This window comes from Rhinolophus sinicus, chromosome 17 (genome assembly GCF_057876585.1).
Source record: "Rhinolophus sinicus isolate RSI-liver-muscle chromosome 17, RSI-T2T, whole genome shotgun sequence".
Lineage (NCBI taxonomy): Eukaryota > Metazoa > Chordata > Mammalia > Chiroptera > Rhinolophidae > Rhinolophus > Rhinolophus sinicus.
In genome coordinates this window covers 82667436-82689084 of record NC_142517.1, presented here as the reverse complement: position 1 = coordinate 82689084, position 21649 = coordinate 82667436, and the positions used below count along the sequence as shown (strand labels likewise).

At 35.5% G+C, this 21649-nt stretch overlaps 1 protein-coding gene across 1 annotated transcript in view; it reads left to right on the top strand.

Annotated features, from left to right (window-relative positions):
- The window catches only part of EPHA6 (EPH receptor A6), an 860810-nt gene that overhangs the window by 198814 nt on the left and 640347 nt on the right, over positions 1 to 21649 (top strand).

Genomic DNA, 21649 nt, shown 5'->3' with positions numbered 1-21649 from the left:
CCAAGACTCAATAATTCTATAAGTTTTTCTCTCCTTTCCTAACTCCTTTCCAGTCTTCTTCCTAAAAAGAAGAAGAGAAAACTTATAGAATATGATGCCACTAAAGTGGGAAGGAGACAAAATTCAAACATGTTCAACCATATTGAATGCTGCAAACAGGTCAATTAAAATCAAATTTATGAATGAATATTCCATTGCAATTTGCAACTTATAGGATTCAATCTGATGACTTTAAAATAAAAGTTTGGGATTGGTAGACTTAACCAGGTTGGAACAGATTGAAACATAAATGGGAGTTGAGGAAGTAAAGATAACATCTATAGAAAAAAATTGTGGAGAAGAGAAATAATTAGTTGAAATGGATTATGGACACCATACTGTATTTTTGTTTGAGGTAAAAAAATTTTCAATTTTGAATATTTTATTCTCTGTTTCAAATATCCTGAAGAAGTAAGATGGTTTTAAAATGCATGTTTTTGTAAAATTTAAATGTAGCAGATAATAAAGACTTAGGAGAAAAAGTGGCACTTTTTTGCTACAAGTTTGCAGCTTTTTATCCTGGCTGTTTTGTTGCAGCCAGGGGACACTTTGAAGTAACCTGTTAGGCAGTAAGTCCTTGTAATACAATTGGATATTGATCAAATTTACAGCCTCAAAGTGCGCCCTTGTACCTTTACACTACTAAGTTCAATAAAACTTCAGAAGACAATGAAAAGGAAACATGAAAAGGGAAAGAGAACAAAACAACTCAAAAGTTGATCTATCAACCAATTGAGACGTACTGTAGACTCCAACGGGAAGGATGGTAGTTAAATGAGAACCATATTTGTTGCTGCTAATAATATAATAATAATAATAATAATAATAATAATAATAATACAAATATATGCATTTGTCAGCGCTGAATTCTTTTTTCTGCATTTTTTATTTTGATTTGTAATTTATTTTTTAATATTCCCAAGAGGTTTTATTTTTTAAAAGATTTTTATTTGGCTAGCATACAATCTTTAAAAGATTTTTATATGGCTAGCATATAATATTATATTAGCTTCAGGTGTACATCATAGTTATGTAACATTTATATACCTAAAGAGGTGATCACCATAAGTCCAGCAACCATCTGGCATCTAGCACACTATTACAGTATATTCCCTATACTGTACATTGCATCCCCATGACTTTTTTGTTTTATACCTGGAGATTTGGACCTTTTATTCCCCTTCACCTTTTCTTCCCTTTTTTAATTTTTCAATTACACTTGACATTCAATATTATATTAATTTCAGGTGTACAGCATATGATTAGACATTCCTATAATTTAAGAAGTGATCCCCCTGACTGGCCTAGGACCCGCCTATCACTATGCATATATTTCCTACGCTGTAGTTTGCATCTCCCTGACTATTTTGTAACTACAATTTCTACTTCTTAATCCCTTCAGCTTTCTCACCTTGCCCCTGCACCCCCTCCCATCTATCACCCTAATAAATCTAGTACTTACCTGACACCAAACATAATTATTATATTATTGACTATATATTTTTTTGCTTTGCCGTACATCCCCATGACTACTGTGTAACGACCAATTTATACTTCTTAATCACTTTTCCTTTTTCATTAACCCCCTCCCCCCAATCTGGTAACCATCAAAATGTTTTCTGTATCTATGAGTTTGGTTCGGTTTTCTTTGTTTATTTTGTGTCCACTTGAAAATGCTGGATATAGATCTCCTCTGTGATTGCGTTATTTTTAATAATTTTCAGATACTATCCATTTGGGTTCAAATCTCAAAGAGTATGGAGAGATACTAATTAAAATATATTCATCATACAAATGAGCTAATATTATACAATGGGAATTCTGATAAGGACTTTTAATTAATATCCTAAATATGGATCATATTTCATAACATAAAACAACTTTATTATGTCTGAGATTTTATATCAAAGTAGGTTGCTAAAGTAAGAAATAAAAGATAATAGATCTTGATTAAGGCGTGCAAGCCATTTTCAATTTATCATGGCCTTTGCTCTTAGGGATAGAAAAGCTTATTATGAATTCTTCTTGTTACGGGAACTTGAACTCCTTGGAGTGTTTTCTATGTTATTATTTCAACTCTCTTTCTCTGATCAATCCTAATTGATTTTAACATAGCTATAACGATCCAAGGATTCTTGTTCTCCCTGGAGGTGATTCCAGAAATAAAATAATTTAATTCTTTGGCTATGTCAAATCCTTCAGAGATAATTTATTTTATAATCAGTAACACCAGAGAAGTGGTACAGTTGTTTACTATGCAGTGGGGAGCTTAAATTAACCATTTGTTCTGAGTCTTACTTGTATTACATGTATGCCCACGGATTCAAAATTTTATACATTATTTGTAAATATATTGTACCTATAATGTTTAGAATTTAATGCTGACACTTTTGAAAGAAATAGAACACCAAAAGACCTGTTTATTCACAAATTATAATAACCTTTATTCAGATTACTTGTTCATTTTCTTCCCCCTTTAATTACTTCTTGTTTCCATTTTTGCTTGTTTATAAAAGGTTGAGATGATTAGCATGCTGTATTTAGTTTCTTTTCTTTTCTCTTTACCAAGAATTCTTAGGTAAAAGTACCCAAATGCATGATCCCACCACTGTGGGCTTACTTTCTCATTCCTACAACATTACATTCACACCTCTTTTAGAGCACTTACCCCCCCCCCCTTTTTTAAATTATAATTGCCACTTGCCCGTTAACATGTTGAAATCAAAAGATACCCTCCCTGGTCCATGCCAATCCTTGTCCCTCTGATTTAGTGCCTGGGGATTTCAAATGGAACTGAGAGTTTTGAGTCTATTGGATATTACTCCTGGAAACCCTGGCTGTTCCCTTCTAATGGTGTATTTGTAATGGTGTAATGTGAATTATATCATTTGGGAAAATTTTTCCTATTTATAACCCAGATACAAACCTCCTAGGAAAGGAGCCCTTCTCTAGGACAGGCTTTTCCCAACCTGCACATATTTATCTGACTCTCCACGTCTAGGAACTTTCTCTTGGACTGGAAAACCAATGCTAGCTGTTTGTTTCCCTGTGGATCCATCCTTGGTTCCAGCGATTAGAGAACTCCCTGCTTTCAAGCAGTCAAGGTTACTTGGCAGGAGGGACTGTGAACTTTTTCAATTTCAAAGTAAGCTCCCACTAGAAAAGCGTACACTTTTCAACATCCAAATATGAGCAGTGAGAATTGACATAGTGCCTTGTGTACAATCAGATCAAACTAAAATCTTGACAACCCCTCATCGTGCACCTTCTCTGCAGCAGGCAGTGCAGGGCCTTGTGTGATGACTTGGCCTGGCAGTGTAGCTCCCTGACAGCTTCACCTCAGCAGGTGAGCCCTCTGAGCAGGCAGGAAGAAGGAGGAAGTAGTAGCAGAGGGGCAAAGTGAAGCACCTTCCTGCTGCCATCACTTCTCACTGCTTTGAGAAGTGAGAAGCAGTCGAGTACTGCTTTGATCTTGTATTTCATCTTTTTTTGTCTAGCCCTATAACATTGTTTTTTTAAGGTAAAGCAGGCCGGACTTTTATTTTTGTTTTTGAAATTTTTAAATATGTGGTATTGACCCAAGAGTCTTACATTCTAGATATTGTGAGCTAGAGGCAAGATAGCTCAAGCCTTGGTCCTGTGTGAGGGCCAGAGGGAGGTGTGGCTCCACAGACAGGCCAACACTTCTTTGGCAGAGATAACCATTCAGCTTTGTAGACTTAAACCAGAACCGCCTGCTTCCCCCTTTTGGAACTTTGTTAAGTCATATGTCTCTGAGGGATACCCTAACCCTTGAGCAGGAATATAATAGACACTTGCAAAATGTAAAACGTAAGTGGGGGGTCACTCTGTGGAAGACTTTTCCAAGAACAGAGGCACGTTGCATGCTGATACTCTTTAGCAAATACTGAGAGCCCTAACGGCCCTTGTACCAAACTGTAGGGGCTACAGTATAGTGCTGCTACATGCAAAGCAGCCTCTTCACTTCACGCCCTCCCTCACACCTTTAGTTATGAGTCTTTAGCTTGTCTGATTCCTCCATGTCCATTGCTTTCTCCAATGTCAAGTTAAGAAACATCTAAACTTTAGCAAGTATAAAGCCCAGTATCTTTATTACATTTATATAAATGTTTCCAAGTTTTTGTTTGTTTGTTTGTTTGTTTTTTAATATTTTGTGACACAAAGAAAATATATCTGTTGAGCACACTGGGGTCTACCTTCCGATTTGTTGCTAGAGGTGATTGTTCCAAATGCTGCCCCAGTACTTGCCAAAAGCCTCAGTGGCTGATAGAATGAGTATCCACACTGGTTGAGGATCCCTTTTCTATACAAATGTATATCACTCAGCTCCTTAGCATGGTATTCATGCCTTTTCACAGACTATTCACCTATCTCTTCTTTCCCTATTTATCCAAAGCATCCTACCCGATAGCCACATATAGTCTTTAAACATTCAATGTAGTTTTAAGCTCCAAATATTTGCAGATGTTCCTTTCCACATGTAGAATACCTGTCCAGTTTTACATCATCTGGCAAAGTCCTACTTATTCTTTAGAATTCAGCCAAATATCTGTAACCCATCTTTTGCAGAAAGATAGGTTACTTTAATTGTGTTTCTTTAGCATTTTACTCATACCACATTGAATTCACATTGAATGTAATTTTTACATTATTAATCGACCACTCTGAGCAAGAAATTGAAATTAGCTTTCAGTTAATCAACTTCTATATGCCAACCAAGTGTGGTGTTTTGTGCTTTTATATACATGATTAAATTCAATCCTCTAAATTCTGTAAGTTTGGTTATCTGAAAACCATTTTTACATGAGAAAAAGAAAGATATTTACAATCATTTTGCCATCTTCCTAAGGTGAAATATCTGGTAAATAATTCAGCAATATCTGGTAAACAGCATGGATTTCTTTAGATGTTCTCAAACTTCCTTGGCAATGTTCTTCTCACTAGCACTGTTTTTTTAAACCCAACCTAATATGAAGTTGCCTACTAAAATGTTTAATGAATAAAAGAAGGAAGGAAGGAAGAAAAGAATGAAGGGAGAAAGGGAGGGAGGAATGAAGGCAAAAAGAAAGAAATCAATGAATGAAACAAACTATAAACCACTGAACAAAAATTTCTGCACTTTACTGTGATATACACACTAAATCGGCTTTTGAATTGAAAATAATTGTTGAACTATACGTTAGAGCTTAGGGATAGAATAAATAATGAAAATTCGAGTAGACTACAAGAAGTTTGCTGGCCCCAACTTTTTTTTCAATTAAAGTATATATATCAAGGTAAACACCAAGCATTGTCTAATGCAAATAAAAATTGGTAAGTCTTTATAAATTATTGAGAAAAGAACTTTTGTCATGTGGATAAACTTATAGAAGAATTCTTTATGTTGCAATTTTATCTAACTTGAATATGTTGAAGTTTAAATATGTAGTTATAGATATATTTCAGTATCTAATATTTTATGAATGGCATTTAATGTACTCCATATCTAAATATGGATGCTAATGTCTTAATAGATTATGCTATTTTTAAATTTTAAAAATAGGTAAATTGATACATAAAATATTTAAAGTGATACCTAAAACATAATGTAGTGAAGATTAAATTCAGTGTTGCATAGTTAAAAATATAGATTCTCTTTCTCAAATCTACCATTTTAAAGAAAAATCTGATACTCATATCTGCACACCTTCTGGAGTTCAATGAAGATTATTTCACTGGCACATGGCTACATGCAAAGCTAATTACAGTATGACTAAAAAGGATCATAATATCACAAAATGATAAGTTATTATAAATAGAAAAGAACAAAAATCACATAGTCAACATTTATCTGACATAGTCTTTTAAAAAAGGATGTGAAGCACTAACCTGCTTTAACTATTTCATTTTTCTTTGGCTTCCTTGATTTTTTTTTCTTCTCAGTAAACAGAAGGTCAAATACTCAATATTTTCATAAGAGACACAGAAAAATATAGATAAATCTAGTCTGAAATTCTAAAATGCCAGTTTCATTATTTTCCAATTACAAGGAAAACATAAGAGTTTTTGGAAATTTTATGGATAGAGAATAGCAAAAACAAAAACAGACAAACAAACAAACAAAAAACCTATAGTCCCATTACAAAAGATTGTATGCTTTAAATAATTGTAAATATGTGGTCAGATAATTAAGATCACAAAATCATCCTAGAAAAAGTGCTACATACCCCATTGCTGAATATCGAAGTATCTCCTTGGGAAGCTATGCACCAATGCCAGCACCTGGACCACTCTTCAAAACAATTTTGGAACTCTTTTTCTAGAATGGCTTTCAGACCTTTTATCATGTTACCCATGATGTCCTGAATGTCATCGAAATGTCTTTCTTTCAATATTTCATTTATCTTCAGGTAAATAAAGAAGTCATTGGAGGCCAGATCAGGTGAGTAGGGAGGGTGTTCCAATACAGTTATTTGTTTACTGGCTAAAAACTCCCTCACAGACAGTGCCGTGTGAGCTGGTACATTGTTGTGATGCAAGAGCCATGAATTGTTGATGAAAAGTTCAGGTCGTCTAACTTTTTCATGCAGCCTTTTCAGCACTTCCAAATAGTAAACTTGGTTAACTGTTTGTCCAGTTTGTACAAATTCATAATGAAAAATCCCTCTGATATTTAAAAAAAAAAAAGATTAGCAACATTGTTGCAACAGTTGGCAAACTTAATTGTCAGACTTCATATTTTTTCAGTAGTTGTAATGGTAAAATAATCATGTGTTTGTCAGCAATATTTGATACTCCTTTTCTTGAAACAAGACGGATAAAGATGTAGATATGTGGGTATTTGTAGTGGTAGGAGTTTGTGGACAATCTCTTTTGATTGACTTCATTTTTCCCAATAAAATAAGAAGCAAGGTAACACTGAGAGTGATAGGAGGTGGTGATATTGGTGACTTGAAAACAGAGAGTGTGAAATAGACATCCAGGAGTCTGTAAATGAATGGACTAGGGAAGCACAGTGTGATTTCTGGGAAGCATTAAAGTCTTCAAGAAACAGAAAATTCCTATTTTATGCAGATTCCTCCACTGATTAAAAAGAGGGCTCTTCCTAACTCATAAAGCTAATATAACCTTACTACCAAATCTACACAGGTGATATTAGAAAAAAAGAGAAATGAAGCAATTTTCATATTTGAATAAAAACATCACAGTCCTAAAGAAAACAAAAGACTAAGTACAACAGTGTGTAAAACGTAATGCAACATGACCTACTTGGTTTTATCTCAGATATTCAAGGATATTTTAACAGAAAATCTATTAATGTAATTCATTGCCTTTGCAGGTTAAAGGAGAAATATAATCATCTCAATAGTGGCAGGAAAATCCTTTGATAAGATTCAGCATCTATTCATGATAAAGATTGTTGGCATAGAAGTAATAGAATGGAGTATTCTTAACACAATAATAGATTTTTTAATCAAAAACATACTTTATTGTGAAACTAGATGCAGTGAGAGACTTGACAAAGATATTCAGTGTCATTTTGTTCAGCATTTTGCTAGATGCCTACATTGTAAGTGTAGAAAACATTTAAGAATGGAAATTAAGAATAAAATTGCTATTATTCAAAGATATTGTCTATATAGAAAGTCCAATAAAATAGATCAATAACATATACAAATCAATAAGAGGCTCAGCAGTATCGCTTTCTTTTTTTGTATATAACTTTTTTATTAAATTTATTGGGATGACAATGGTTAGTAAAATGATATAGGTTTTAAGTGTACATTTCTATAATACATCACCCATATATTACATTGTGTGCTCACCACCCAGAGTCAGTTCTCCATCCATCACCATATATTTGATCCCCTTGACCCTCTTCTACCACCTCCCCTCTCCCCTTACCCTCTGGTACCACTAAAGTATTGTCTGTGTCTATGAGGTTTTGTTTATTTGTTTGTTTGTCTTGTTTCTTTGTTGCTTTCAGTTTCATATCCCACATGAGTGAAGTCATATGGTTCTCATCTTTTTCTTTCTGGCTTATTTCGGTTAGCATAATAATCTCAAAATCCATCAATTTTGTTGCAAATGGCAGTATTTCGTCATTACTTATGGTTGAGTAATATTCCATTGTGTGTACCACATCTTCTTTATCCAGTCAACTATCAAAGGACACTTTGGTTGTTTCAATGTCTTGGCCATTGTGAATAATTATTTAATGAACATTGTGGTACATATATCTTTATGGATAAATATTTTCAGATTTCTTAGGTAGATACCCAGGAGAGGTATTGCTGGGTCATATGGTAATTCTATTCTTAATTTTTTTTGAGGCATCTCTGTACTGTTTTCTATAGCGGCTATTACATTCCCACCACAGTGTATGAGGATTTCTTTTTCTCTACAGCCTCTCCAACACTTGTTATTACTTGTCTGGTTGGTAATAGCTATTATAACATGTATGAGGTGATATCTCATTGTGGTTTTGATTTGCATTTCCCTAATAGCTAGTGAAGTTGAACATTTTTTCATATATGTTTTGGTCGTTTGTGTGTCTTAGGATAAGTGTCTGTTCAATTCCTCTGTCAATTTTTTAATTGGGTTGGTTGTTTTTTTGTTGTTGAATTGTATGAGTTCTTTATGTATTTTGGATATTAGCCCCTTATCGGAGGTGTTGTTTGCAAATATCTTCTCCCTTTGGTTGGTTGTGTCTTCATTTTGTTGATGGTTTATTTTGCTGTGCAGAAGTTTTTCTTAGTTTGATATAGTCCCATTTATTTATTTATGCTTTTACTTCCCTTGCCTTTGAGGTCAATTTCATGAAATCCTCTGTGAGCCCCAGGTCATAAGTTTAGTAGCTGTGCTCTCTTGTATGCAGTTTATTGATTCAGGTCTTATGTTTAGTTCTTTGATCCATTTTGAGTTAATTTTGGTATGTGGTGATAGATAGCACTCTAGTTTCATTCTTTTGCATGTAACTTTCCAATTTTCCCAGCACCATTTATTGAAGATTTCTTTTCTCCATTGTTTGTATTTGGCTCCTTTGTCAAAAATTATTGGCCCATATATATATATGTGGGTTTGTTTCTGGGTTTCCAATCCTATTCCATTGGTCTGTGTGTCTGTTTTTCTGCCAATACCATGCTGTTTTGATTATTGTTGCTTTTGTAGTACAAGCTGAAGTCGGGGAGTATGATACCTCCATTATTGTTCTTTTTTCTTAGGATTGCTTTGACTTTTTGGGGTCTTTTGTGATTCCATACAAATCTGATGACTTTTTGTTCTATTTCTTTAAAAAAAATGCCATTTGGATTTTGATGGGGATTACGTTAAATCTGTATATTGCTTTTGAAAATATGGCCATTTTAACTATGTTGATTCTTCCAATCTACTAACACAGAATATCTTTCTATTTCTTTAATTTATTTTTAAAATGTCATGGCACTGTAGATGCCTGACCACTGCAGTGTACACCTGAAGCTGGAACTGGATAATAATGAATGTCAACTATTATATATATATATATATATATATATATATATATATATATATATTCACAGGATGTGGAACATGGCATAGGAGATAGAGTCAATGGCATTATAATAGCTATATAGATTTCAGAGGGGTAATAGATTGGGGGAGGAGGGTTATCACTTTGTGAGGGGTGTAAATGTCTGTTACATTGTTTTGTACACCTGAAACTAATAAAAAAAAAAGTCTTATAGTTTTCGGTGTATAGGTCCTTCCCATCCTTTGTTAAGTTTATTTCTACATGTTTTATTCTTTTTGTTGCGATTGCAAAGGAATTGCTTTTTTTTTTTTTTCATTTTCTAAAATGTTACTGTTAGTATATAGGAATGAAATGGATTTTTGTATATTCAGTTTGTAAGCAGCCCCTTTACTGTGTTTGTTTATTGTTTCTAATAGCTTTTTGGTGGAGTCTTTAGGGTTTTCTATATAAAGAATCATGTCATCTGCAAAAAGTGACAGTCTAACTTCATTCACAATTTGGATGCCTTTTATTTTTTTCTTTTGCCTGATTGCTCTGGTATCACTTTCAATTTTAAAAGCCAGTAGTACTTCTACCTACGAACAAGAAACAATTAGAAATTAAAATTGAAAGAAAGATTCCATTTATAATATCATCAAAAACTATAGGGGTTCTAGGAACAGATAATACAAGTGTTGTAAAACTTTTATGAAATAATTATAACACTTTACTGAAGATCAAAAATTAAAATCCAGATTTCCAGTCAAGATAGTAGAGTAGGTAAACAGTGTGCTTACCTCCTCTCACAACCATATCAAAATTACAACTAAACTACAGAAAAACTGTCATTGAGAATCGCCGGGAGTTGAGCTGAGCTAAAGCCCTACTATTAAGGACATACAGAAGAAGCCACCTTTAGACTGGTAAAAAGGACAGAGACATAGAATGGGCTTGCTTCACACCTGTGTGGGACCTTTACAAATTGGGTGGGGTATCTCAGCTACAGAGACCCCCTCCCTGGAGGAGTGAGGCATCCCAGCCCCACACCAGCCTTTCCAGCCCAGGGTTCCTGTGCCTGGGAGATAATGTCCCATAACTTATGGCTGTGAAAACCAGTAGAGATTGTGGCTGAATGAGACCGAGAGTGGCTGGAGTCCAAGGTGCTGCTTTTAAAGGGCACACCCATGGACTTACTTGCTGACAGACTCACTTGCTCTGAGCTCCAGTGCTGAGGCTGCAGCTCGAAAGGTACTAAGGACATATGGGAAGGAACTGAATTGTCTGACTCCACAGGGAAGGTAGGAGGGGCAGCTTTTTTCTGGAGGGAGAGCAGATGGAGGGCATTGTCTCTTTGTTGAGCCTTTCCCTTTCCCAGCATGAAGATGGAGGTGGCCGACATATCTTAGTCTCCATCAAAATGGCTAATACCATTTATTCATCCAGCCTTGGTGATTCCCTGAGACCATGCCCCACTCAACTTTCTGGCATACCTGAGCTTGTTCACTGGCTTTTCCATCCATACAACCTATCTTGACTCATGCTGTGGACTTTCCTAAAATCTCGCAAAGATTCACAATGCAAACAAGTAACATCTGGCTTTGGCATGTCCCATACCTCTCGCTGAGCAGCCCTAAGCACGGCCTCTTGAGGCACCCCCAAGTCCAGCATGGGCAACGCCCATCTGCAGTTGTTTTGTTGCTCATTCCAGGTGGCCTTGGGCAGGGCACAGGCTGAGGCTGAATTTGGCATATAGTGGTCCCCTCCTAGGAAGCATAGGGCTGTCATGCCTGGTTTTTAGCTTCAGACAAGCCAAAGCATCACCTGCTACCTGCAAGGATAACACATCCAAAGGGCAGACTGGGTGGATAACAGAGCCCTGCTAAAGCAAATCCTGTTCCATAGGGTCAGCCCCTGCACCACACCTCCTCCATTGTAGTCATGGCCAGTCCTTACAAGCAATCAGCCCAAAGATCAATTCCTCTTGTTGATGTGCAAACAGCAACTAAGGCTCAGCTCCAACAGGAAGGCACAAACAAGGGACACACCTGGAGCACCTGGCTCTGGTGACAAGGTAGACTGTGCCATGGACCCCACAGTACACATACTACATAAGGCCACTCTATTAAGACTGGTAGATATAGCAGCCCTGCCTGATACATAGAAACAAACACAGGGAGGTAGCCAAATTGGGAAACAAAGAAACATGTCCCCCAAAAAAAGAACAGAACAATGCTCCAGAAATAGAACTAAACAAAATGCAGACAAGCATTCTACCAGATGCAAAGTGCAAAATACCAGTTATAAGGATGCTCAGTGATCTCAGGGAAAACTTCAACAAAGAGACAGGAAACATAAAAAATAGAGACAGAAAACATAATCATAAACAGAACCAGTCAGAAATAAGGAATATGATAACTAAAATGGAGAATACATTAAAGGGAATCAAGAGTAGATTAGATGAAGCAGAGGATCAAATCAGTGATGTATAAGATAAGGTAGCAGAAAACACCCAAACAGAACAGCAAAATAGAAGGAAAAAAAAGAATCCAAAACACCGAGGATAGTTTAAGGGGCCGCTGGGACAATATGAAGCGTACCAACATTTACATTATAGGGGTACCAGAAGGAGAAGAGAGAGAACCAGGAATTGAAAACCTAGTTCAAGAAATAATGACGGAAACCTCACTAACCTGGCAGGTGAAATAGACATGCAAGCTTAGGAAGCACAGAGAGGCCCAAATAAGAATAAACCAAACAGGTCCACACCAAAACACATTATAATTAAAATGTCAAAGGTTAAAGACAAAGAGAGATTCTTAAAATCAAGAGAAAGGCAATTATTATTTACAAGTGAGCTGAAGACTGCTGATTTCTGAACAGAAACTTGGCAGGCCAGAAGGGATTGGCAGAGAACATTGAAAGTAATGAAAAGCAAAGACCTACAACCAAGATTATTCTACCCAGCAAAGCTGTCATTTAGAATCAAAGGACAGATAAAGAGCTTCTCAGACAAGAAAAAGCTAAAGGAGTTCATCACCACCAAACCAACATTACAAGCAATGTTAGAGGGATTTCTTTACAATAAAATATAATATAATGTAATATAATATAATGTAATATAATATAAGTATTATATATAATGTGAATAATAAAATGGCAATAACTATATATCTATCAACAGTTACTTTTAATGTAAATGAATTATGCTCTAATAGAAAGATAGGGTGTCTGAATGGATAAGAATGCTGCTTACATTTGCTGCTTACAAGAGTCTCACTTCAGATTGAAGGCACAGACTGAAAGTAAAGGGATGGGTAAAAGATATTTCATGAAAATGGAAGTGGGGAAAAAAAATCTGGGTTAGCAATACTTATATCAGACAAAGTATATTTTAAAGCAAAGGCTATAACGAGAGACAAAGAAGGACCCAATAATCCCACTTCTGCGTATTTATCCAAAGAAATCCACAATTCTACTTTGAGGGGACGTGTGCATCCATATGTTCATTGCAGCATTGTTTATGATGGGCAAGATAGGAAAGCAGCCTGGGTTTCTGTTGATGGATGCATGGATAAAGAGTAGGTGGTACATATATATACATTGGAATATTGCTTGGCCATGGAAGGGAATGGGGGAATGGGTTTTTGCCATCTGTGGCAGCATGGGTGGACCTGGAGAGTATTGTTCTGAGTGGAGTATGTCAGAGAGAGAATGACAGATACAATGTGGTTTCCTTTATATGTGGAATATAAAGAAAAAAATAAACAAAACAGAAACAAGCAGATACAGAGAACATTTTGATAGTTGTCAGGGGATTTGGGGGAGTGGGTGAAAAAGGGAAAGGGATTAAGAAGTGCAAACTGGTTGTTACACAGTAGTCATGGGGATGTAGATATGGCACAAGAAATATAGTCAGTAATATTATAATAACTATGGTGTCAGATGGGTACTAGATTTATCAGGTGACAGAAGTGAGGGGAGTGGGGAGGCTGGGTGAAAAAGGTGAAAGGATTAAGAAGTACAAATTGATAGTTACAAAATACTCACAGGGATGTAAGGAAAAGTGTAGGGAATATAGTCAATAATATGATAATAAATGTGCACAGTGCCAGGTGGGGTACTAGATTAGTCAGGGGGATCACTTCTTAAATTATATGAATGTGTAACAACTGTGCTGTACACCTATAATTAATATAAAATAATATTGAATATCAATTGTAATTGAAAAAGGGAGGAAAAGCCAAATTTCCAGGTATAAAACAAATAAGTCGTGAGATGTAATGTACAGCATAGGGAATATAGTCAATAACATTGTGATAGTGTGGTAGGTGTCAGATGGTTGCTGGACTTATCATGGTGATCATTTCTTTAGGTGTATAAATTTTGAATAACTATGGTGTATACCTGAAACTAATACAATATTGTTTGTTAGCTATATATTAATAAAAATCTTAAAAAATAAAAATAAAACCCAAGTTGATAAATATATTGTATTTATTGAAGAGATCCTTCAATTATCAAAATGTATAAATGTATATCATGAATGTTTACAAACTAACATACGATTTATCTGAATGAGTAATTCAGTTCAAAATTTTTATTTATACTTTGACTTGCTTGATCTTGTTTAATAAATCCACATGTACCCTATTATCATAAATACTCTATATATTCTTTTAAAATTAAATTTATTGGGGTGACACTGGTTAGTAAAATTATATAGGTTTCAAGTGCACAATTCTGTAATTCATCTATATATTGCATTGTGTTTTCATTCGTCAAGGTCAGTTCTCTTTCTGTCGCCATGTATGTGACCACTTTTACACTCCTCTACCACCCTCCCTCCATTCTTTTAAATGTTTGACATGTTTGATTTTCATATTAAATTCCTATCAACCTGGATTTGAATTTGTGTACGGTATGATAAGCTACATAAGGATTTCTTAACTAAGACTCATGAAGATAAACTACAAATAAAAATATTGAACATATTGATTTAACAAATATATAAATTTGTCTAAGAACATAAGATGCTGTTAAACAAGTGAAAATACTATGCACATTCTGATTTAAGGGATTTGTAGCTCATACCATGTGCCTGAACTCTAGAGATAGAAAAACTTCGCAGAGATTATTTTTAAAAACCTTTGGTGCAGTTTTCTAGTATCTAATTAATGTTTGTGAAGTAGTAGAATGTGTTATTAAATTATTGTCTTGCATAACTTTAGTTAAGAGGAAAGAAGCAGTGATCATTGGGAATATAAATTCACTAAAAGCAAGGCTTATCAAGGTAACTTAATTTTCTTTCTGAAAGCGGTATTTGGGAAATGCTGTAGTTGATGTCAATTTCAGCAAGACATTCGTCAGTCATTCACAACAGCCTTGTAGACAAATGAAGATATAAACAAGCTCTGGGACTATTGAATAATGGATCGGCGTCTACTTTTGTGGCATTCCCTAATGTATGTTTCACAGCGCTATTCATAGAAATACATTTTACCTTCATCAATACAGTTGGTAAAATATGTGAAATTGTGTTTTTGTAAAAAAAAGAAAAAAAACAGAATGTAAATATGGAACATACTAATAATTCAGTAAAACAAGCATAATGCTGCCTAAGGTGAAAATTTATTTTGACAATCCAGATAAAGAGGTTGTAAATTAATAAGAATGCTGAGACAAGCAGATTTAATTTTGCTATGGCTGAATCTGCTGAAAGGAGAAACTTATTTTTGGCTGGGAGAATAGAACGCTAAGAATGTAAAAACTGAGTAGTGGCTTAATGGAAAAGTACTATAAAAGGGCTTTGTTTTTTAGTCAGTCGGAGATAGGAATCATTGGAGATCTTTAATTAGAGAAGCGTCATGCTCTGCCTTGTATGGTAACAGGATCGCTGTGGCTACTGTGTTGAAAATAGGTAGAAGAAAACAGATTGGAAGTTGGAGACCAGTTAAAAGGTTACCAGAATAAGCACCCGGGAGCAGTGAAATATTATCCTGGCAATTTATGTTGGAGAAAGTGTGGCTGTTAATGGGTGATCCAATAAAGCAATTAGGAAGAATACCAGATTTGTGGTAAAGATAATAATGCTGGTGTTGGGTTCAGGCTGAATTTTAAGTGAAGATAGTGCTTTCAAGTGGATTTATTACTCTAGATTTAGAAGTTATCTGCACCTAGAGCTTGTCGGTCAGTATAGAAATTATTTGGAAAATGTGCTCAGTAAAAAAAAAATATATATATATATAGATATATATATATATATATATAGATATAGATATAGATATAGATATAGATATAGATATAGATAGATAGATAGATAGATAGATAGAAATTTCACAGGAAATAAAAGAGGAGCATTAGGGGTAAATAAGGGGTAAATATCTTACAGTCATTTGAAAACTGTCAGCCAGAAGACAAATCAGATATTTTCTTCTGCTAATCCCCGTCTCCTTTACAAGTGATCTAGAACACTGGACTTGGCCTAGGCCAGGTTTGAGTCAGAGCATCACTGTGAGGTTTGGATGAGAACCTTCCAAATAAGTGTTAAATTCAAACGAAGGAGAGACTCAAAACAAAAGCAAGTATCATGTTCAAGAGATCTTGATTAGCAAGATTTGAAGCAAAAGGTAAGAAGCAAACATGGCAGAAGTAATTCACCTATCATTTTGTAGCTTGACTCAGTGCCTTATATGCTGTTAGGCTCTGTGTGACCTTGGCAGGGATGTGTGTCAGAAGGTTAAAAGGCTCAGCCAGTAGTAAGCCTAGAGGAGCATGTGAAATCCAAAATATGTGTATTATTATAAAATTTCAATTATATACCAGGTAGGGGATGTTTCCCAAAAAAAGGGGTATGTTGCTTCTAGAAGCATTAAAAATTACAGCTAAGGGGTGGCCGGTTAGCTCAGTTGGTTAGAGAGTGGTACTGGTAGCATCAAGTTTGCGGGGTCGATCCCCACATGGGCCACTGTGAGCTGTGCTCTACTTAAAAAGAAAAAGAAAAAAAATTACAGTTAAACTAAAACGGAGGGCCCCATGTCATATATATATAAAGTGGAAATTCAGGCAGGGCTGAGGAAATAGAGTTAATGATCTCTATATTATCCTCCGATTCTAAAAATATACAGCTATGAGACTGATGCTTATTATTTAGAACACAAAGATTGTCTGTGATAGCTGCAGCTTTTTATGATTCTCGCTTTATTTATTTTTTTGGTCTATTTATAACTTCCCATAGCCTTAAACAGGAGAAATTAAGAAGACTGCTGCTCATTTGTTGGATACTCCCCATGCAGAGAACTTTATCATGAAGGCATCAGCATTCTATATTTCAGCCTGACTTTTTAGAAATAAAGTAGACTTAAAAATGTGATCCTCAGCATAACCTTGGAATTCACTCAATAAATTTATGTACTAATATAGAACTTGAATTTACTTAGCTCTGGTATGAAGAATCCTTTTGAATGAGGTTTCTATTGATTGAAAATATGGATCTTGTCAGAAAGAATAAGTTTATCCAGGAAACATGTCCTGTGATATTATTTCAGACAGGCTTGTGAGGACCCTTAGAGAATTGTGGAAATTGAAAATGGCAATACCCTACTCGAGGCAATCTGTGAAATAATTAATAAGCTATGTGTCATTCATTCATTTATCACTAGATACCCTGAATAATTTTATTTCTGCTGACAAAATATCTTAAAAACGACCACTGGGACATGTAGAGTTTGGAAAGTGTCACTAGAGAGCTGCCTTTTTTCTCTAATAGATTGAACAAAAAAATACTTATTGAATCTCCTTTTTAAAGAACTATAATATAAAATATATATATATATATATATATATATATATATATATATTACATTTATGTGTGGCCCAGGGTTTCTGGTGCTTACGGCCTGGCCCCTGCCCTCCAGGAATTGCTGTTTTGTAGAAAATGTGAAGGATGTATATAACAATTATAATACAAGACATTATATGCTATAGATCATATAAGTGACATACAGTATTATAGAAGTCTGATTTGCATATCACCTACATCAGAATAACCTAAAATACTTTTTAAAAATAAAGATCCCTTGGTCCTGCCCAATCAAAAGTCATAAAACCAAAAATTCTGGGTGAGACTCAGGCATCTGTATTTTTTAAAACTCTGGATATTAGATGTGGCACCACATATTTTTTTATAAGTGCTATAGTATTTCACTGGAGGTAAATCACTTCTAATTATTTGGAATCCAGTGAAGTTCCCTAATCCAGATAGTGGTTCTCAATCGTGGCTTCACAGTGAAGTTAGTTGGAAAGCTTTACTGATGCTTACGTCTCACCCTCTAGAGAGTCTGATATTGTTCCAGATTGCAGCCTGGGCTTAGGGATTACACAGCCAAACATAGCAGGTGATATGTTCCAAATGTTACAACCTGTTCATGGTATCAAACATCTTATACTCTATCCCTTAGCCACCGTGAACTACTTGGAGACTCCAAAATGATGATGTCGACAGTGATGGTGGTAATCAAAATAATAGTAATAGTTAACAATTTATTTTATTATTATGTGCTGAGTATTAATTTGTTTAATCCATTCTAATGGGAGAAACAGAGCTAAAGTGACTTGCCTAAGGCCACACAGCTAGTAAAAGACAAAGTTGGGTTTTGAACCCAAGCAGACTGCTCTGTAGTACACACTTGAATGCTGTGTTGCCCATATATGTGTTATTTATGGCCACACCTCTCATATCATTGAAGTGCCCTATGTGTTTGCCTTGAAAAACCTTACTCCAACCTCTTATATGACAAATGTTTATGATATTCAATTCATAGCTCAAATGTCACCTCTTACAGGATGTTTTCCCTGAGAACTGATATTTTTGTTGTGGCAGTGGTCAGTCTTTTAACTTTTTCTTTTTCTTTTCTTTTTTTTTTAATTTTTGCTGTGTCCACACAGGTGTATGAGCTCCTTGAGGGAGAAGAGTGTGCTATAGATGTTTTTGTAATTGTCTTAACAATGTCTGGAATGTAGTAACTATTCAGTACTTGTTGAATAAGTGAATAATCAAATGAAGGAATGCATACTGAATGTATGGGAAAGCAAAAGTGCATTTTTGTTTCATGAGTAAGTTAATGGAATTGACTAAGAGACAAAGCCAAAAACATGTCAGAAACCATTATAAAGCTGCTTGATTTTCTGACTTGCAGTTTGGATTTCATGTGAAGATAGTGGGGGATTATTGAAGATTTTAAGTAAGCAAGTGGCATGATCCATCTTATTTCCATCAAGAGAACTTAAGTAAACCCAAGGGCACCACCTGGAGATCTGTAAGCAAGCCTTAACATCCCAGATCATCCTGGATACTACCCAGAGAGGCCTGCCTCCATCTAACCAAAGACATACTGTGACTTGTGGTAGGGGATGGAAGTGAGGAATATTTGAGGAACGAAGAAATGGTGTGAAGCTCACATCCCGGAGGTGAGGTAAGACCATAAAGTGTAAAAGGAATTGCAAGGGCAGTAGTTAGGAAGTCCGACATACATTATAAGAGAAATAAGAGTAATTCAGAACAGAAGCCAGGAAAGCTGTCCAGGAAAAGGTCTCCTTTAACCTGATGCTGGATGAATGGTAAGGGGAGAGCCTGGAGATTCTGGTAACAAGGAAAGATTTCCTGGCAACAATGAAAGGAGTGATTTCTGAAGGTAAACCTGGCAGAGAGTCTAGAGCAAGGGTTGGCAATCTGGAGAGCTAAGAATTTTTACATTTTTAAATGGTAGGAAATGATATTTCATGACATGGGTAAATTATACCAAATTCAAATTTAAGTGACCATGCATATGGTTATATTGTGATACAACGATGATCCTCCACTTAAGTATTGTTTTATGGCTCCTTTTATTGCACTACAATGGCAGAGATGAGAGTTGTGACAGAGACACATAAGGCCCACAAAGCATAGCATGTCTTTCCCCTTGACAGAAAAAATTTGATGAGACTGGAAAAGTTAAAAAGAGATCAATTATGAGACTTATATAGGGTATTACAGTAGCCTCTGAATGAAATAATAGTGATATTTTATCATGCAGATTTTTCGAGTTGAATCTGTTAAAATTAATGTCATCTCAGGGAATAAAAGGCAAGGGTACAGGGCACAAGAGTTAAGAATGGAGTGTTATGATAAGGGCAGGGGTCCTCTGCGGTGTGGGCATGCGGATAAGTCTGGTTTGGAGAAGGGCTATGAAGGCACATTTGACCAGAGCTGTGGGACCAAGAAGTGAATGCTTTGGAATGGGAATGCATGCCAGTGCTAAGGCAGAACCAACGAGTAAGTCAGAATTGGACTTAAAAAAGAGGGTAGGGATCCGTTTCTTTATCACAGTAGGCACTTAAATGATTACTAAATTGACTAAACTAAAACTGATAGGGCAGTCAAGCAATGTCAGAATCCAGGGAGACCATGGAAAATAAGGAACCAAGAGACAGTGCAACAGAGAAAGGCTGTGCAAGAGTGAACACATCCCGAGCAGCCTGGGTTCAGGGTCCTAGCAGCAGTCAGCCTTGGTACTGAGCTAGTATTTCCTATACAACGTGCATTTGCAAGACACTCAGTGTATTTCCATGGGATTTTATTTAGACCCCTTACACTAATCTGGTAATGTAGGTTAGACAGACATTATGCCTTTCATTTTACATTTATCAGAATAGAGAATCATGAGTCTCTCTCTCTCCAGAGGCAGATTTACCATGTAGCTAATAAAGATTAAGTTTTGGGATCTCTCCTTTTCATGGGTCCCTTCCCAGGCCCTGGTTTCTTTATCTTAGAGGAAACCTCAAATTATGTAGTTTCAGGACCAATGAGCTCTTGATCTGCCCTTGCCATTGTTTTTTCTATTGCACCTTGCTGGCCACTCGCTGCCTGTGGTAACTTGCGTGGTTAGGTAGTAGTCAGTTCCTATGGGGCTTACCCTACAGATAAGGTAACAACATTGTAAACAACCAGTAGATGGAAAAAAAGCACGTAGACAGGGAAAGCAGCAGTTTCTGACATAACTATTTGACAGCCAAAAACAGATGAACTAAACTGCCTGTATCCCTAAGAAGAGACACTTCCTCAAGGCCTACAACTTTAATACTCCTTTAGAATGATTTGTTACATGAAGGTTAAAACTAGGTTTCCAGATTGCCTCTGTTATTCACAAACACATAACTGTTATGAGGCTACTGAAAATAAATATTAGTACAGAGAAAAGAATGTTTAGCTTACAACAAATCAGCTTTTCTATTCCACTTTTATTTTCCTTTTAAAACAATTTAAGTGCATCATTACAGAATGATATAAAATATGACGAGACAGTCACTGAACAGATTTAAGTGACTTAAATAAACTTAAGTAAGGGGAGGAATAAAAATGTTCACTATGCAAGTATTTATATTATGCACCAACATGAGAGTAAAATGTTTGCATTTTATTTTGTAACTATCTTAAATGTAACAAGAATTATCAACAATCTGAAAGAAATATTTCTTCTAATTACTACTTCAAAAAGGGATTATTCTCAGAAAAATGAAATCCTTTTCATTTTCATGATTTTACCTGATACTTATAATTTTATTTAGCTTACTTTATATGACGAATTTTCATTTTAGGTTCTTTGTGATTTGTTCAAGACAGATATTTTAATCTTCATAAGAATCTATTCACATGTTTCTGTATGTGTATGTCTGTGTGTTTTCGTATGTATTTAAGCTTCCAGATTTAACTGTAACTGAGTAGTTGTTGTGGGTTCTTTGCCTTTTTTTTTTTTTCCATAAACTTTTCCAGGGCAATTGAAACCTTTACCTCCTCCTCCTATAGCCCTCTTTGGGAAATAATGAGGATGATTCTGTTTAGCTGTGTTTCTGAAACACTGAATCTAAATTGTGTATACTGACATGATTCTAAGTAGTTGAATGGGAACTGGGCCAACATATTTAATTTACTTTCCTCCTACAAAATGTTGCAGACTAACTCTTAAAAAGCACCAAACCAGAGATGCACTCTAGGGCAACCTTCATCAGAGTGAGCCAGATTGCTTATTAAAAATGCAAGTTTCTGTGTCCTAGCCAAAAACTATTGAACCTGAACCTCTGAGG